The sequence below is a fragment of the Rhinatrema bivittatum genome, chromosome 2 (assembly GCF_901001135.1).
Source record: "Rhinatrema bivittatum chromosome 2, aRhiBiv1.1, whole genome shotgun sequence".
In the NCBI taxonomy this organism is placed as follows: Eukaryota; Metazoa; Chordata; class Amphibia; order Gymnophiona; family Rhinatrematidae; genus Rhinatrema; species Rhinatrema bivittatum.
This window is the reverse complement of record NC_042616.1, coordinates 204792948-204812833: the sequence shown is the minus strand read 5'-3', so window position 1 is coordinate 204812833 and position 19886 is coordinate 204792948. Positions and strand designations below refer to the sequence as shown.

General features: G+C 42.4%; 1 protein-coding gene and 1 long non-coding RNA gene across 2 annotated transcripts in view; one reads left to right on the top strand and one right to left on the bottom strand.

Moving 5' to 3' along the window:
- Positions 1-19886, bottom strand: part of ITGB8 (integrin subunit beta 8) — a 341438-nt gene that overhangs the window by 140104 nt on the left and 181448 nt on the right. The window lies entirely within an intron of this gene.
- LOC115084329 lies at positions 8770-11297 on the top strand. Its single transcript, XR_003854524.1, has 3 exons — positions 8770-9092; positions 9387-9587; positions 10801-11297. It is a non-coding gene; the product is annotated as an uncharacterized LOC115084329 (long non-coding RNA).

The window sequence follows — 19886 nt, the reverse complement described above, 5'->3', positions numbered from 1 at the left end:
GCGGAAAACTAATAATGGGGGGGGACTTTAATCTAGCGAGGAATCCTCAGTTGGATGCCTCTAAGGGGCATGTTTCGGCATCCCGATCACATAGACTTCGATTGAAGGAATTTATGGAAACGTGGCACCTAGTGGATGTGTGGAGGGTACGGTACCTGCAATCCAGAGCATACACTTTCTACTCGCCAGTACATAAATCCCAATCTCGTATAGATTATTTTTTAATTGATCAAAGCTTGTTCAATTTTACACATAATGCAGATATAACTACTATTGCATGGACGGATCATGCAGTGCCCAGCTTTGACATAATTCTGTCCTCCTATGATAAGGGACTTAAGTTTTGGCGATTGAATGACTCTCTGCTGTCAGAAACGGCTTATGTAGCGACGGTTAATGATCATATCAAGGATTTCTTCACCAGAAATGATATTGGAGAGCAGTCTCCGTCTATAGTATGGGAGGCGTTCAAAGCGTATATAAGGGGGCTTTTTATATCTCGGGGTTCCTATGTAAAGAAAAAATGTACCAAGCGGGCCCGGGAGCTGAGAGCTCTGATTGACGAGCTTGGGCGTCGTCATCAAGTTACCGGCAGCGCCAAAACATTGCTTACACTAAATAAGGCTAGGGAGGACCTGCTAAGATTAGAATCCATGAATATGGCCCATTGGATGCAGCTGACAAGGCAGTCATACTTTGAGGGGGGAAACAGGGCTGGGAAGTTGCTGGCCAATAAATTAAAAAAATTACAATACCAAACCACGATATCTAAGATAAAGGGTGTGGGAGAGATCATGTTAACGGCAAATACTGATATTCGCAATCGGTTTTTAGATTTTTATGCGCAGCTTTATAGTTCCAATCACAGTATCAGAGAATCCCACATAGAGAAGTATCTTGGCTCTGTTGCCTTACCCAGGCTGACGGAGACTGCGAGTGCAGAACTGGATGCAGAGATATCCACACCGGAAATTTTAGCCACCATACAGACCTTAAAGGTGGGGAAGTCGCCGGGTCCGGATGGACTTACTGCAAAATTTTACAAACAATTTGGCCCGTACATAGTAGCTCACTTACAGAAAGTGTATAATAGTTTGCGAATCGGAGGAACTTTGGCGGGAGAAGCTAACCTGGCGGGAATTACCATCCTGCCTAAACCTGGTAGAGACCCTACCTTATGTGGCTCTTACCGCCCCATATCTCTTATTAATTTGGATTTAAAAATATTGGCCAAAATCCTTGCTGGGCATATAAATAGACATATAACTCAGCTGATTCATCAGGATCAGGCAGGATTTATACCTGGCCGGCAGGCTGGAGATAATATCCGCAAACTGCTCAATTTAATCTGGCTTGCCCACTCAACTAAAGAAGAATCTCTCTTTCTATCAATTGATGCCGAAAAGGCGTTCGATATGGTGCATTGGCCATTTTTGTTTGGGGTATTGGAGAAGATGGGTTTTGGGGACTATTTTTGTACCTGGTTGCGACAATTGTATGATAACCCGAAAGCGTGCTTAAAAATTAACGGGGGATACTCTAAGTCTTTTATAGTGGAAAGGGGGACGAGGCAGGGGTGCCCGCTGTCGCCCACGCTATTTGCCCTGTTCTTAGAGCCATTGGCAATCAACATTCGGAATAATGGCAATGTGAAGGGCTTTCGGGTGGGACAGGATTCATATAAGATGTGTCTCTTTGCGGACGATATAATGTTCACGATTCAAGACACGGATGTCTCCCTCACGGGTATAGAATCCGAGATTCAGCAGTTTAGCGACGCTTCCGGTTTTAAAGTCAACTGGGAGAAATCGGAGATTCTCAATATCACGTGTTCCCCTGATACAGTGACTAATTTACGTAACAGGCATCCCTTTAAGTGGGCGGCCCATATAATCAAGTACCTGGGTATTTATATATCCAAGAGCCTGGGTGAGTTATTCTCTTTGAACTTCACCCCTCTAACTTCTCGAATATTTCGAGATCTAGACATTTGGTCTGGGTTGCCCCTTTCGTGGTTGGGGCGTATCGCTACTATCAAGATGAATGTGCTTCCTAAATTTTTGTATTTATTTCAGTCTCTCCCAATATCCATTTCTCCCAAACATATCCAGAGATGGCAAAGGCAAATTTTTAGCTTCATCTGGAAACGCAGACCCCCTAGGGTAAGACGAGCGGTACTTTATCTGCCCAAATCGGAAGGGGGTTTGGGAGTACCAAATCTGCATTGGTACCTGGCGGCTGCACACTTGCGGCCCCTGGTAGTATGGCATGACCTCAGGGAGCCTAAGCATTGGGCTCTAATTGAACAATCATTTCTACCTAATATGCCACTCAGTGCTCTTCCATGGCAACCCAGAAAAACCTGGAGAGACTGTGTACACATGTTACCCACTACGCGCTTGACGTTACATTGTTGGGACAGATGGAAGATGAAATTTACAGGGAACAAAGTGTATTGTCACTTAACCCATCTGTTTCATAATAGGGACTTCTTACCAAGTAATGAGACAAGGTCTTTCGAAACATGGAAAGAGAAAGGTCTCTACCGATTGGAGCATATTTGGAGGGAGGATAAATTTATTCCCTTTCAGGTATTATGCCAGGAGGGCGGACTGCAGGGAAGGGACCTAATGGCCTATAACCAGGTTACCCACTTTCTTAGAAGTTTGCGGGTACAGGGATACATGGCACGGGGAAAAACTCTTTTTGAAGGGTACTGTTCCAATCCGGTGTTACATGGCAAATTAATCACCAAATTATACAAATTATTGAATACCCCTTTGGTTACGATACCCCCATACAAAAAGCAGTGGGAAAAGGATCTTCAACGAGAGTTGGACCCAGATACGTGGGCCGATATTTACCTGCATATTAGCAAAGCATCAGTCTCTTCGACAATTGTCGAAAATGGGTATAAGATGCTGTACCGTTGGTATTACACTCCGGAGCGTTTATATAAGATGGCAATTTTAGACTCATCGCATTGTTGGCGAGGGTGTGGGGAACTGGGTTCCTTTATACATATGTGGTGGTCTGGTAAATGTATATCCCCATTATGGTCTGCCATTCAAACAATACTTTCACAAATTCTGACTGTTGATGTGACCATAAGTATGAGTTATGCATTACTCCACAATACTGAAGGAGATGCAGATCAGCTGATACATCCTATCTGCGCACAAATGTGTATTGCCACTCGGTTGGAAATTGCTCGCATGTGGAAATCAGTTTCGGGACCCTCAACTGTGGATATCTTGAGGAGGTTGGATACAGTGTGTACTATGAATAAACTTACTGCTGCTAAGCGCCACAGGTTGCAGGGCTTTTATAAAACGTGGGATGTTTATCTGCAATGGAGAGCGGCAGCCAAGGACGAGACTGGACATGGATAGACGTTTCAGGGTTGGATTGCACACTCAGCCCCAATAGTGGATTTGCATTTAGCTCTTCCAGCTTGCCTGGTAAAAGGGAACTTTCTGATATTGTTCTTCTACAACCACAGCCGCGATTCCCATTTCCATTTGAGCGATGAACTGAGGACTTGTTGCTTCCTGTTGTACCACCACTCACTTGTGATAAACAATTTGTACTATTTATGATGATGATCACCATGCCGTAGGGGGGAGGGGGGATGGGGGAGGGATGATAATAAGGGATACACTGGTGAGGACATGTTGTTTAGTTGTATGACCTGTATATCTTGTATGGTTATGTCGTTACCAATAAAAATTATAAATTAAAAAAAAAAACTCCCTGGTGGTCCAGCGGGGTCAGGACGCCATTTCTGACCTCCTTTGCAAGGAGCACGTGACGTCAGCGTCACGTCGGAGTGACGCGGCGTCACGTGATTCCCCGCGGGGTCGCTCCGGGATCCTCGTTTGACCCAAAAGGAACTTTTGGCCAGCTTGGGGGGGCCTCCTGACACCCCCAAGCTGGCCAAAAGTTCCTTTTGGGCCGAACGAGGATCCCGGAGTGACCCCGCGGGGAATCACGTGACGTCGGCGCGACGTCGGAGTGACGCGGCGTCACGTGATTGCCCGCGGGGTCGCTCCGGGATCCAAGTTCGGCCCAAAAGGAACTTTTGGCCAGCTTGGGGGGGCCTCCTGACACCCCCAAGCTGGCCAAAAGTTCCTTTTGGGCCGAACGAGGATCCCGGAGCGACCCCGTGGGGAATCACTTGACGTCGGCGCCACGTCAGAGTGACGCGGCGTCACGTGATTCCCCGCGGGGTCGCTCCGGGATCCTCGTTCGGCCCAAAAGGAACTTTTGGCCAGCTTGGGGGTGTCACTCCGACGTGGCGCCGACGTCACGTGATTCCCCGCGGGGTCGCTCCGGGATCCTCGTTCGGGAGGCCCCCCCAAGCTGGCCAAAAGTTCCTTTTGGGCCGAACAAGGATCCCGTGCTCCTCGCAAAGGAATTCAGAAATGGCATCCTGACTCCTCGCTGGACCACCAGGGAGTTGTGGTAAGTCTTTGGGGGGGGGGATTAAGGAAGGTGAGGGGTTTAAATTTTTATTTTGGATCAACAATCGCGATTTCCAACGTATTCAACATAGCTATGTTGAATAAGTTGGAAATCCGATCGTTTTCGCCTCATCACTTTTTTAAGTTAAAAAAAAAAATAAGTAGCGTTTTACATTTAAGTTCAAAACGAATGCACACCCCTAGTTTCCAGTGCTGTTGGGAAAACACATAAAAATCACATAAAAGAAGTACTTCTTGCTCCGCCACCACTTAGCTGGATGAGTACAGATTTATCCAACTATCTGGCCGTGGTTAACCACAGCCAATTAGCTGGATAGGTCCTTACTTGTCTGGCTATGTGGTGTAGGCTAACCGTGGCCAGATAGCTGGCTAAGTGGCAGTGGCTAACTGCAGCTAAGTAGTTTGATAAGTACGATTCACCCAGTTCTATTTTTCTCTCAGCATGGTCTCTTTCTTCACTGGTCCCCCTCCCCACCCCATCAACCCACCCAGGGTTAAAAATATGTATTCAGCCTGTGCTAAAAGCATATTTTAATGTACTTTTTTTCTCCCAGTGCATCATTATCTTGCTGCATCAGGAGTTAAAATGTTTTTTTTTAATCTGTATATTAAAGCCATGTGCTGAAATCCAGAACATAGTTCCTTATTGCACAAATTATTGTATCGGCCTGCAAGTCGCCACTCTCCAAAGAATTCAAAATTTCTGAATGACCCCCCCCCCTCCCTTTACTCAGGAATTCACTAAACAAATATGTATCAAAGTTACTCACTCTAGAGGCTCTCCCCCGACACACAGGCTGATGCTGGTAGCTGAACGTTAACATTGTGTGCTTGATTTCAGCGCACGGTTTTAACACTCAGCTTATAATATTTTTTAACTCCCGATGCAATAAGCTAATGCTATGCAAATGTATCAGGAGTTAAAAAAACATGTATAAATATTAAAATGTGCATTTAGCCTATGCGGAACATGCATTTTAATCCAGGAAGGGAGATATATGCATCACTGATTGGCCATTATCTGAGCAAGTAGTGACAGTTGCTGCCACCATTTAGTTGGCTATAAAGTACCTATCCGACTAAGTAGTGGCCAACTGCGCCACACAGCTGGATAAGTACAGACTTATCCAGCTATCTGGCAGCTGTTGCCCGCTGCCTGATAGCCAGATAAATACTAATTTATCCAGCTAAGTGGCAGCAGTGGCTGCCGCCATTTACCCAGATATAAGTCCAGCTTATCTGGGTAAGTGCCAGCAGTTGCCACCACTTACCCGGAAAATCAGTACTTATTTAGGTAAGTGGCTGCCCGCACTTACCCAGAGTGCTCCTGACATTTTTTTTCTTTTTTGAATTTTTTTGGTTACATTTTTGTAGTAGCGCTGGAAACTTAACTCCACCTCTGACCCAAAAGTTACAGTAAGTTTCCAGTGCTTAAAAAAAAGGTGCACTGGCCAAACACAGTCTCTCTGCATCGGGGAGTATTGCTTAAAACCCTCCGTTGCGTGGGATTTCTATGCGAGGGTGCTAAGCAGCACTCCCGTTTTGGAATGTGCATTTTCTGTGTGCAAACCTCCTTGCTACATTGGCAGTAGGTTTTATGCACAGAAAGAGCGCGCTCAAGTGCAGGCAGAAAGGTGCATTTGACTGACCGCACCTTTCTGCATTGTCCTGACAGTTACTTAAGAGCAGAGACAAATAACAGGTCTACATTGCAAAATCACTTCATATAAAATAATATAGGGATTAAACAGTGGAAATTACATACCTACTTTGTATATAAAAATAAGCATAGAGACCTAAGTCTAATTAAGAGCAGGGCTACATTATTATGATCATTCTTTGTTGTTTTCTCCTTACCTGGTTATAATTTTTCATTTTATTTGCAAGAGGGCAAGGGGAAAGCAGGTCTTCTCTCCCCAGTTATTTTAAATCATATTTACTTTTTTTAGCTGTTTAGTGGGCAATTACAGAGATAGTCATTTTATTTTACTTGCAAGACACTGCTTTTAATGGTATTTAAAAAAAATGCAGAATAAATATATCAGCAAATGGATTAAAAAAAAGCACTAAATTGTATCCATGACACATGGATCAAATTCCAGATTTACAAACTTTACAAAGTAAATTCCCTGCAGCATTAGACTTAGTCACATGGTTTCTTGTATTTTTTTTTATAAAGGAAAATGTTGTTTATTAAGCCACTTTAGTCATTCATTTTGAGGAGAGACACTGAGGTTAAAAACAACTAAGAATTAATCAGAGAATAGTAAATTCTGAATACAGATCTGTCTGACTTTTAATGAACATGGTGCCGCTGACAGTACAGATTGCAGAATCACTTATGAACTTTATGTCTCATGAATTCCAACAAGACAACATCTGTGAGAAAATCTTGTATTTTAACATAAAAATAATGAATACTATCGAAAGAGAGACCCTTTATCTTGGCAACATTCTATTCCAATGGGTTCTAGAAATGAAGAAAAACAATAGTGCCACTGTTTTCAGATGAACTGTGATAAAATCAAGCTGCAACAAGCTTAGTTGCATTAGTAACGTATAATCTAATTAACAAAGCTTATGTTCCAGTTTTATGTTTCCTAAAATCTCAGTAAGATTATCTTAGCTCTCCAAGGTTTATAATCATGTAATAAAGATATTAGTGAAGGTCAGATGTGCCTTTGCTTCATAAGCACAAACGTAAAATAACATTTTTAGCATGTTTTATAAGATTAAAAAATACTTGTAGTTTCTGTTTTGTCTGTCTGTGACACTGTTATCACAGATGGGGGAGTAATAGTGGGGAGGCAAAGTAAAACTGTGAGCGCTGAAGCAGCAAGGCTGGTGGAGCACCATGGAGCAAAATGGTTAGCGGGGAAACAAAGGCACACCAATCACAGATAAAGCAGCACCAAAATGAACAGTGTGGCTGGCGAGGAGCACAGGATCAGTCAGATGAAGCTACCAGCGAAATAAAAAGAAGCGTGACCGATGGGGATCCCAGACCCTGCTAGCTGAAGATCCGGAGGAGCAACAGGGGAGGCAGAAATGTGGCTGGTAGGGATTCCCAGGCCAAGCCAGTCAAAGAACCGGAGAAGCAGATAGGTGACATGTGTGGTTCTTTCACTGCGGCAGCTGTCTGCTCTGATACATATCCTTCACCTGTAGGCTGTGCTGTTTGCTGTGCTGGCTGCAGCATGGAGATATGAGGTACAGAGACCATGGGGGAACAGAGCAGGGAATTGGTAAAGGAATGATGATAGGAGAGCACGGGATGGGGAAGAACAAATGAGGAAGGGGGGAGAGATGGCAAGTGAGGAGAAGGCAGAGTGTGGGTTTAGGGGAGAATTCATGGAGTGGAAAGTGCAAGAGTGGGGGACATTCTAAAACACCCTCTCTCCGACAAATACCCCCCACCCACACCTATGACTCACACACCCTCACAGTTCCTGCAACCAGCACCAAGGTCATGAAACCCACCTAGGAGCAACTACAAGACACACACATATTGGTCATGGAGTTATAAAATGTGCTCTTTGAGGCTGTCATAGAATCCTTGACTTTTGTTTTTACAATAGTTTCATTACCGAACTCAGCATATTTACCTTTTAAAATGCAAGGTCTAAAAATGTTTCGCATCTTTTACTTGCTAAAGATTAATTCAGTGCAGTAATGAGAAAGAAAATCAGGTATCACAATTTAGGTACTTTAATACAGTGGTGATCATTACATGGGATGCATCACCTTTTATTTGTAAAAAAGGAGTTAGCATTGAAATAAAAATGATGTAGAACATTCAAACAAAGAAATATGTAGCAAGGAGCTAAGGCCTAGAACTATCAGTTTGTTATAAATATAACAAAAATAGCACCCGTGATAAAAAATATGGGTGTGGTTAGAAGAGCCTTCCTTCTGCATAGCATAGGCAATTTCTGCAAAGCGCGATGCCATACTGCAAAGTGCGATACCGTTCCGCAAAGGGCGATATTATATCACAAAATGCCATGCATCAGCACGTTATTAGTTGTGTCTTGCATTATTTTATGCTTTGCACACTATTTTTTTTGTTTATATATCCTGGCTTCCCGCAGCTGCCTCTTTGAGGGTATGTCAAGAGTTTGGAGAGAGGAGGGAGGTAGGTGTTTTTGGTGGCTAGTTGGAGGTTCTTTATAGTGATTATTGAGTGAGTTGTCTTGTTTTCTGTTTTCTCTTCTATTTCCCTTTTCCTTGGTCTGTTTTGTCTTTCGGTGCAGGGGCAGGAGGGGGGAAGGAAGGGAGGGGAGAATGGAGTGGGAGTGAGTGTGAGGAAAGGGAGGAGGACATTTCTCCAGAAGAGGAAGTGGCACCCCCCATTGGCAGCCAGGCAGCAGGACGCCCTCGCCTGAGGGCTCTCAAGTTCAGCGTCCAGGGTAATGAACTGATTATTGCTGGGGTACTGGAGCATTACACAATGTTATTTGGAATCCGTGCCAGCAAGACCTCCAAGCATCCAAGGATCAGATCTGGTGCACCATTGCCCAGGCAATTTCACAGCGGAGCGGTGTACAGCGCAGTGCCGAACAGGTGGCCCACAGGTATCGGGACATCAAGGCCCAATTAAAAATGAAGGTATGCAGCAGAAATAAGTACTTCCAGCAGACTGTCTCACGCCCATGGAAGAGTGCCTCATCCAGAGGCTGGGACCGAATGTGTTTGAGGGCATGGCTCAGTGGCTAGTCACCACATGAGCCAGAGTGGATAAGTTCACCTCACCTGTAAATGTCAAGGCTGCTACAGTTGTGCCCATCATTTGGCATAAGATGCTCACATTCATTGAGATGCAAAGTGCACATGTCATGCCAAATGTTCCATTGTGTCTCTCTCTTGGCTTTGGTACTTATACCTTATTCTTTGTTTCCACAGCTCATGCCCAGGACTCTGCTTGTCCCAGCCGTCAAGCCCCAGGGACTAGCAGTGAAGCCCCAGGGAGCAGAGGCACAGTTGGACCCTTAACTGGCCCCTTTGCTTATCGATACCCAGATGCAGTTTAGTGAGGAGGAGGAGCAGCAGCAGCAGCAACAAAGCCCGTGCATGGAAGGCTTGGGCTCAGCCAATCCACTCAATGTCAGTTTTATTTATTTATTTATTTAACAGTTTACAATAGGGCACCTATATCAAAGAAAAAAAATGGGTCGAACATTACATGGGTGGTGCCATTAGTTTTCGGTAACAAACAGGAGTTTTATATCCAAAGGTGTTTTATATGGGGGATTGAGTGTTTCATAGCAATTTGTCCTGATGGTTGACTACAGTTAAAAATAGTTTGAACTGGTTCAGTTGGTGCATTAAATGAGACATTCGGTGCTTTATGCCGCTTCTCCTTATTTAATTGCCTGCATCGTTTTCTTTCTTGAAGGCTTGTATGAAAAGAGACTCCCTGTTAACATATCGTGACAAGAAACCAATTTCTCAAGATGGTCTATGTATTGCAATATAGTAACAGAGCTGGGGATATTGTCAAGAGCATACATGCACATTGGCATGTACTTCAATTGCATCCCACATTCCAAGAACCTCTGTTGATTTCTTTTCAGAGGGGATTAAATATTAAAAATCATGTAGTGAGAGCAGCATTGCCTCCTCTCTCCACTTTGGAATCCACCGGTTCACATTCTACATGTGGAAAATGTGACATGTGTCACATATCAATTACTGGAGAGATTTGGAGAGATCCATGCACTAACATTGCCTACAAGAAAAAATTCATAACAGATTGCAACTCCCATCATGTTGTATATGTCATTCAATGTAACTTTCCTTTGCTTTATGTTGGTCGAACAACAAGACATATCAGAGTTCGACTTAGAGAACATAGAAGCAGATTGAACACAAGTAATTTGGAAGCTCCTATGGTAAAACACTGTATATCAGAAGGTCATAATTTCATCGATTTACAATGGACCATTTTAGACATGGTTCCTACGAATATTAGAAAAGGAGAAGTTCACGCTACCCTTAATTATAAAGAGCAGAAATGGATTTTTAAACTTGGCTCAGAATCACCACGGGGAATGAATGATGTCATCGATTGGCCTTCATTAATCTAAAGGGCTATCACTATAGCCCTTTAATGTTTTTTTTCTGCTTTTGGTTTATCAGTCCTCTGATTGGTCCATTTTGAATGCAAACGTGTCTTTAAAATGTCAGCGTCAAGATGGCGGGTCTCTCTTTGCCGCATGAACTATTCTACTCTCCAACGCTGTAAGTTTCCAATTTTTGGATTAGGGATTTTAACATCTATAAGTCGTGTCTCACATGCTTTTCTCCATCTTTTCAGCATCCAAGCCCCTGACGAAGAAAATTTTCGAAAGCGGTGTCGGGCATGTTAGCAGAGCGAGCAGATGAGCTCTTTGGACTCTAGCTTCTTTTTCATTGAAAAGAGATAAGTACATTTATTTATCTCTAAGAATATTACTTCAAGTTGGAGGCTATGAAAAAAATCTTCAAAAAATTTTTTCAAAAAATTGTCTCAAAAATTGTGGTAAATTTAAAGACTTGTTTACAAAAATAAGTGGCAGTGTCAATCACGTTTCAAAAAAAAGGTTACCCCATGATTGTAATGTGAATGGGCAGCCGTATCGGCACTTGTGCATAAAAGTTAAAGACGCTGTCAAGCGGAAGTGTACATCGGCCCACATATGAGGGTATACCTTATTGAATGAATCACGTGTTATATGTGACTTTTTTTTGGAATATTGTTGTTATTCAGTCATATCGTTTCCAGTTTTCCTATTTCGAGTGTAATTGTATAAAAGCATAAATTAAAAAAAAAAAAGCCTGAATGCATTAACTGTTCTGTTTTGTTAATGTTCTATTTTTGTCTCCTTCCCCTTTGTACTTCTGTTTAGCGGGAGCAGCGGCTGGGACTTGTGCTATGTGGTTTTTTTTATATCTGTCCACAATGGAGGTTGTTCCATGGGGTTAACTATGTCTCCCCCATAGGCGGATTGCCCACTCCACTTTATATTATATTGCTGTAATTTTCTTTTTTATATTTTACTTTACATTCTCTCTGACTACACCAAATTGGACAAACTACACGACAAACAATAGCTTATGTTCTCCTGTCCATATGCTGCATGTTGGATGGTAACACATAGGACCAAAGTGGTGGCATTATTCTAGTAATTTTATTTTTCCCCTCCATTTCAAGACACTTTTTTCTTCCTTTGTTTACTATGTCCGATGGTCATTTTTCAAGAATTCTGTCGCACTTAGACTGATCTCTCCTCACATCCTACCATTGGACCTTTTAGACTGGACTCTGGACATTACCTATATTTTTTTTATTTTTTTCTGGGCTGCACGGCTAGATATCTCTGTGCTCGCCTTTTTCATCAAACTGTGTTTATTATTTCTCCTTATTAGTATTTGCGCACCCGCACTGTTATCCTGGAGGGGGATCCCTTTCTGGGGGGAGAAACTGGTCCTTTATTGGCATGGTTTGCAAGTGGATAGGTTGCTCTATGGAACAGAGTTACTTCAGCAAAGCTGGGGAATGTCTCGGAAGTCCTGACCAGCTTCTCTGCTTTACTGAAGGACTCAGCTGACAACTTTTAGGGTTTATGGACTCCCCCCCCCCCCCCCAAGTCTCGAAAATTCTCCCACTGGGGGGTTCAGGGGGTTTGGTTTTTCTAAGAGTTATGAAATAGGGTGGGGGTTTAGGGGTTTTGTGGTTTGGTTTGGAGGTTTCACATGTTTGGGGGTATGTTAATCATACAGGTACGAACTGTACTAAGAAAAAGGCATACTTCAAAAGACTGGATGGAGTTTACAGCTTTGGAATGTTTGATCCACAATTCTTTTTACGTCTCCTCTTTCCTTTCAAATGCTGGTTATTCTTTACAGAGATAGAGTATGGTATTTCTTTTTTCGGGATCTTGTGCTATGTAGCTTTATTTGGTGAGGAGCTGCCATTTATATAGGTATATTTTCTTCGTATTTTAGATGGCCGCTCCTCTCCAATTTCTCTCGTTAAATGTGAGGGGGATTTCTTCACCTATTAAACGAAAACGAATCTTACAGCTGGCCAGGGGACAACGGGCACAAATCCTTTTTTTTTTCTTTTACAAGAGACCCACCTTACAGATGCTGAACATGCTAAACTCTGGTGCAGCTGGGTGGGATCTGTTTATTACTCTTCTTATAATTCGAGAAGCCGTGGAGTTTGTATCTTAATAGATAAAAACTTACCCCTGACTGTCAATCGATCTTTGAGTGACCCTGATGGCAGATATGTTTTTTTAGACTGTACTCTGGGCTCGGTTAATTTCACATTAGCTAACATTTATTACCCTAATACTGGCCAGTCTGAATTTTTTCTTAAACTCGTTGATAGCCTGGTCAGCTTTTGGTTTGACCCATTATGTATAGGAGATTGGACTTGGTTAGACAAGTCCTCTACATCTAATTTGAACATTTCACATCTGTCCTCCCTTAAGGTTCTCAATGATACTTTACAGTTAATAGATGTATGGCATGATGCTCATGCTGGGGTCAGAGACTACACTTTAATTGACTGTATGTACCATGTCTAGGGGAGAAAAGACTATTTTCTCTATGCTAAAATTTTTTTTAGCTTAGGTTGACAATTGCCATATATTACCCTGTACTCTTTTGAATCATCAGCTGGTTCAACTGCGGTTTTCCTTTAAAGATAATAATCCTCCTACATTCTCCTGGCAGATCAATACTGCCTTGTTGAGAGACAAGCATTTTCTGTACTTAGTTGTGAAGGCTGTTGTTGAATACAATGAGCACAACCCAGATACGAGTATGACACTACCCTGCGGTGGGAGGCCTTTAAAGCCTTTTTGAGAGGGAAAATTATTAGCTATGCTAGTTTTCTACACAAAGATAAACATAAACAAATTAATGATTTGTTGGCTCAGATTCATAAGTTAGAATCCCTTCACAAGCAAAACTGCTCTCCATGTACGTTACGCGAACTTGAAAAACCCCGACGGACCCTTCGTTCACTTGAGATAGGGAAAACAGAAAAAGACAAAATTCACTATAGTTACGATTTATGAACATGGCTAGAGGTGGAAAATGGGAAAATCCTATATTTCTAGAATCGTAAAATCTGATGGCTCAATTACGGCCACTCCTTGGGATATCGAACAGGCTTTCATTCAATTTTTTAGTGGTTTAAACATGCCAGTGCTTTCCGAGCCTCAAATTGAAGGGTTGATGCAACCCATAACAGTGCAGAAAATTCAATTAGCTATTTCTGAACTACCTGGTCCAGATGGATATCCTATTGAATTTTACAAAAAATTTCTCTCTGAATCTGTGAAGTTTTTGTATCCAATTTATAATAATGCTGGCATAGAAGGCTCTCCTCATGAAATGGTTGATGCCACTATTGTTTTAATACCTAAACCCAAGAAAGATGTGAACTTATGTGGCTTCTATCGCCCTATCTCTCTCAAACTCAGGTATCAAAATATTGGCAAATTTTTACATCTGCATCTGGAGAAAGTAATCCCCAGCCTAATTCAAAATGATCAAACAGGATTTGTTAAAGGGTGCATATCCACCTCTAAAACAAGGCATGTATTTAATATTCTTCACATGGCTAAACAGAAGGGTATTCCTGGGGTAGTACTATCCCAAGACGCGGAAAAAGTCTTTGATAGGCTGACATGGCCTTTCCTTTTTGAAGTCCTGACCCAGGGGTGTATCCCACCTCATTTTGTGGCCTTGAGTTGCGTCATGTACAAATCTCTCAGAGCTCGATTGTTGGTCAATAGTCACCTTTCCCCTTTTTTCTCGATTGGCAGGGGCACTAAACAAGGCTGCTCCTTGTCCCTGCTCCTTTTTAACTTATCCATCAAGCCACTTGCTAGGGCAATCCGACAGAATCAGTCGATTCATAATATGCACCTGGGAGGTCGTATACATAAGATCTCTCTATACGCCGATGACATGCTGCTTTATATAACCAAGCCTAGGATATCGGGTCCAGCCTTACTTTCTACTCTTCACAAGTTTGGACTACTCTCTGGGTATAAGGTTAACTATGACAAATCGGAAATGCTACCTTTAGATGCTAAATTTCCTTTGCCAGCCTGCCTGTTGGTATTTCATAGGGTCAAGAGTGGCTTTACCTACATAGGTATTCAGGTTACCTAAAATCTCTGTGATCTCTATCGTAAAAACTATAGCCCTGCCCTTGCCCGTATTAAGCAAGATTTGCTAGACTGGGAGCACTTAACAGTCTCCTGGGTGGGATATATAAAGTTACTGAAGATGTCTATGCTCCCAAAATTGCTTTAACTTTTTCAGCAACTTCCTTGCAGTGTACCAGCTCATGTTTTTACTGACCTACATAAAGCCATGGCTAAATTTATATGGAAACAGCGTAAAGCAGCGTTTCAGCATTCTATGGCTTTCTAAATCTCAAGGTGGCATGGCTCTACCAATATTCGTTTTTATTATTGGGCAGCTCGATTTGTGGGGATGTATGAATGGCTGCATGGGGGAGATGTGGTATGGCTGGGACTGGAAAAGGAACAAGCCAAATTAGTTAACTGTTATAGTTAGTGAGGTTTGGGTGGATCCTTGGACACTGTGGCAGCTGACCATGCCCACGGGGGGAAGTCCCATGAGGGGCCACAGGTCAGGCTCAGCTCTGGACACACAAACACAGATAGCTCTTTATATAGACAGTTTGAGAAGCCACCAGAGGTGGCAGTAGTGAGTAGAAGATGTAGCCTGGCTGGGCTAGTATTCCTCAGGGCGCTGGAACAGCGGTTCCTCCAGTAGCAGTGCTGTAGTGGAGAGAACTGAGAAAATGAGTACAATAGAACATTCACAGAGTCCCAAATATGGAGAAGCCCCGAGATAGGGAGAGCTGACCCTAGAGGAGTGAGTACCAGATCCCTGGAAGCAGAGAGACTTGTTGGCAAAGTACTCACACAGCGGTTCCACGTAGGAGATGGCACTGGTGCTGGAACGGAGGCAGGCCCTCGAGGAATGAGTACCTGGTTCCAGGGAGACAGCTATGAGGAGTGCACGTTAGTAGTACTCACTGATGGTGTCTGTAGCGAATTCTTTCAAGTAGATGAGAGATAGATGCAGGCAGCGGGTCAGGGAACATGGGCCTTCGAAGAGTGAGTACCGGTTACCTGATAGCAACCTGAAAGAAGCAAAGAGGCCCCCGAGGAGCGGGTACCCCGTTAGCAGAAAGAGTCCAATGGAAGTTGGAGAGGCAGAGTAGCTGGATATGGAGAGCAAATCCCATCCAAAAGAATCACCCTTGCTAATTCAATAGCTAGCAATAAACTGTAGGCTTAAATACCCGGGCAGCATGACGTCAACACAGGGGGACACCCCTAGGGAACACGCCAATGAGGAAATAAGAATGAGGGCCGCATGGCACGCGTGCCCTAAGGTACCTGAGGAACTTGGCGGAAGGTAGCACCCATGCCAGTTCGGGGATGCCAGAGAGGACGGCAGGCGGACGCCGCGGCAGCCAGGTGTCCGTGAAGAGCAAGAGGAGCCGCAAGAAAGGAAAGGTAGGTGGAGTGAAGCCATTAGGAAGTGACGGTCGCAACATTAACCTTGCTATGCTACTCTTTCTGGCTCATACTTCCCTGTTGCGGCACAAAATAAGTAGGTCTAGTCCTACTATAGCCCACACTCTCTCTGATGGAGTCAGGTCCAGAAATCTTTGAGCATGGATATGGACAGACTGTCCCCCATTGCGCCTATACTCAAGAACCTGATGCTAGACTCTTGCATCTTCTCTCCTGTTTCTCATAAATGGCAAGATAATGGGTTAGTCCTCCTCTCAGATCTATGGGATGATGATATATTTATGGAGTTCTCAGAGTTGGAAACTGAATATGATCTTGGGCGGGAGTCGCGAGCCTCCTTTTTTCAGCTGCGAAAGGATCTGGAAAGCCATTTTAATTTATCTGACCCATTAAGTAAATTGAATGGTGTAGAACTATATCGGAGCCAAGAAAAAAGGTACCGCTTTACTTTATCAGGGACTTCTGACGAGTAAATATGATCTCAACACTTCCCTTACCTTAATAGAAGCCTGGAATGCTGATTTGAGGACTACCTTAGATGCTAAAGTGTGGAAGACTATCTGGCAGGCGGTGCATCGTGCTTCTGTTTGTGTAAGAAGTTCCAAGTTAATGTTTAAATTGCTTCATAGGATATATCGCATGCCAATATTTTATACTAAATTTATTGCTGGGACAAGTTCTCTCTGTTGGCGTGGTTGTAGGGAGAGAGGTTTCATACAAAAACATGTGGTGTCCTGTCCTCGCCTGCGATTGTTTTGGTCGCAAGTTACACAGGTTATTGCAGATTTATTAGGGTTTTCGATATGTCTTACAACTTCACTGGCCTTATTGGGGAGATGGTCTGGGTCTGCTATTCCTTTGAAATATCGTAAATTGATTGCCCAATTATTGTTGGCTGCCAGATTCACAATTGCAACCTTTTGGAAGTTCATCCCCAGTATCTCTTACTGGAGGTGAAAGAGGTGGCTGACTTGGAACAACTTCGATATGCTCTGAAGGGTCAAATGTTTAAATATCACTTGATCTGGAACATTTTTCCTCATCATTTTGTTTAAACTTGTATTCGTTGATGGATATCTCTTTGGTCCTGTATGTCTTACTTTGTATGCTGAAAAATTTATAAATAAAGAATTTTAAAAAATATATTTATATAACTCTTGGTAGAAATCATGAAATTATTGCAAGATCTGCTTAGGCTCATATATCATCTGTCTGTTCCAATCCTTTATTTGAAGAATTTGGTTTTGGGCCACCCTTTTCTTCAATCTGAGAGCTGATAACTTTGATGCCTTGCTCTCATATTCAAAAAACACTTGTTTCGCCAATTGCAGTTTATATTTTATCTGAACAATAGTCAACAATTTTAATTGGGCCCTTGTTTGTTCTAGTTGTCTAAGAATATTTTGAAACCTGAGATTTTATGGGTATTCTGCAAAGTTTTTATAGATTCTCAAAGTTTATTGCCTCTCTTTGTTTCTCCTTTTTCCGCTGTGATGCCTACAAGATCAATTAACCTCCAATACTTCTTTTACGCAGTTACAAACATAAGAAGGTGGGGTGAGGAGAGGGCAGAATGGGGTAAGCATCAAGAATTTATTATGCTGTAATCAGAAGATGATGCATACTCCAATACAGTTGTTGAGTATATTTTATATATGTGTCTGCTCAATTAGAGCAAAAATTGACTTAATTTTTACGATTTTGTTGGATCATTATCCAAATGTATTGATTTTAACTGAAACTTGGCATTCACAAGCTGATAATATGTTGTTGAATAAGGCGTGTTCCAGTGGATATAGATATTCTGCTCATGCTAGAGAAGGTTGTAGACGGGGTGCAGTAATGCTTATTTTAAAGGAAATCTTAGATGTCTGAGAAACCAGACATAAGGATGGGGTACAAAGTGAATATATGATAGTTACATTAGGATCTTGGGCTATTGAATTGGTTTATAGACCATTGGGAAGCGGGGTGACCTCTATTGAGAATATTTTAGACTTTTTCTCCATGTTGTATTTATTATATTCACGGCTGTTGGTTTTAGGAGATTTTAACATTAGAGCTGACAATGGTTCAGAGAGGTCAGCTAGGGGATTTTTCAATGCTATTTAGGCTATTGGCCTTTCCTAATTAGTAAGTCAACCAACTCATCCGGCCAGTCATATTCTTGATCTTTTATTGGTTCCATCAATTAGCAAAGTTTCAATCAGCAATAATCAGAAGGAGAAACCCATGAGTTGGTTAGGGGTCTCAGTTGGAGGAAGTTTTATGATCTGACCACTTTTTAATGTCTTTTATCATTGTAGGTTGGGAGGAGTTTTGTATTAGGCCAGGTAAGGTGATTACATATAGTTCTAGAGGAAAGATTAATGTTGATCAATTTAGACAATAAAGGGAGAAGGAGAGGGGACAGTTAGATCATAGTACAGCCACTACTTTGGCTGACTGCTTAGAGTTTACCTTAAGGACAGTATTGGATAGGATAGCCCCAATTAAAGAGTTATCGCTCCCTCTGCAGCGAAAGCATGGATCATGGTGTACCGTGGCAATAGTAGCAAAAAAATGAGAAGGGAGATGGCAAAAGGATAAGGAGGAGAGTTGGAGACTGCAATTCTTATTGATTAGACACCAATGCAAGTGTGAATTTAAGGAGTCATGAAAACAATACCATAAGAACCAACTGCAATCTTCATTGAATCGTCCTTGGGCTCTGATCTAGTTTCGCATTTGACAGAGCAAACTGAGGTTCCAGATAGCTCAACCATAGTCAATTGCAATAATTTTACATCTTATTGTGGGGATAGGATGGCCAGAGTTTGGGCTGAATTGCAGTCAGCTATTCAACCAGGGGTTAATAATTTTACATTAACTGACGATGTTTTATGGAATGCTTTTGAACTAGTGGCCTCCATGGAGGTTGCAGAGGGGTTGTCATTGCTGAAATCCTTTCTGTCCCTTGGACCTTTGCCCATTATAGGCTTTAAAGAACTTTGAAAATGATGTGCTTAAAATAGTTACAGATCTGATTAATAGAGCCTTTGAGCAGGGGGAAATGCTGGCTCAGTTTAAGAAGGGGATTGTTCATTCTATTTTAAAAGTCCCGCATTTAACATGGGAAAAGCCATATAGTTATTGCCTTATCTCAGTGCTTCCTTCATTATGTAAGTTATTGGAGAAGGTAGTATCAACTCAATTAGTTGACCATGTTGAAAGTAACATGTTACTACATGGTCTTTAGTGTGGTTTTTGCCAAGGGCAAGGCACAGAAACTATATTAGTTTCAGTATCGGATTATATTTTGAGAAATTTGGTTGAGAGAAGAGCTATTATGGTCATTTTGCTTGATGTCTCTGGGGTCTTCAACTTCCTCTCCCATTCAGTTCTATAGCAAAGGATGAGGGAAGTGGGGATTGGGGGAATAGTTTACTTTTGGTTCTGCTCCTGCCAGGAGAGTCATACTCAACAAGTTTGAGTAGGGGATAGTTATTCCACATGGTCCGCGATAGCTTCTGGTGTCCCCCAAGGGTCCTCACTATCCCCGGTGCTCTTTAATTTATACTTGGCTCTCCTTTGTTCTTCACTGCAGGACCTGGGAGTTTATTTTATGATCTATGTGGATGACATCCAATTGGTGTTTCCCATTACTGGTTTAATTGAGAACACTCTCTTTGTTAGGAGCATTCTTAGGAACATTAAGGACCGGATGAGTACTAATAATCTCCTGTTGAATATTTTTAAAATGGAGATTTTAGTTATTGTATTGAGAGGGCTAACGGATGTCCTATCCCTCCCAAGTTTCAGTTCAGGCTAGGTATTTGGG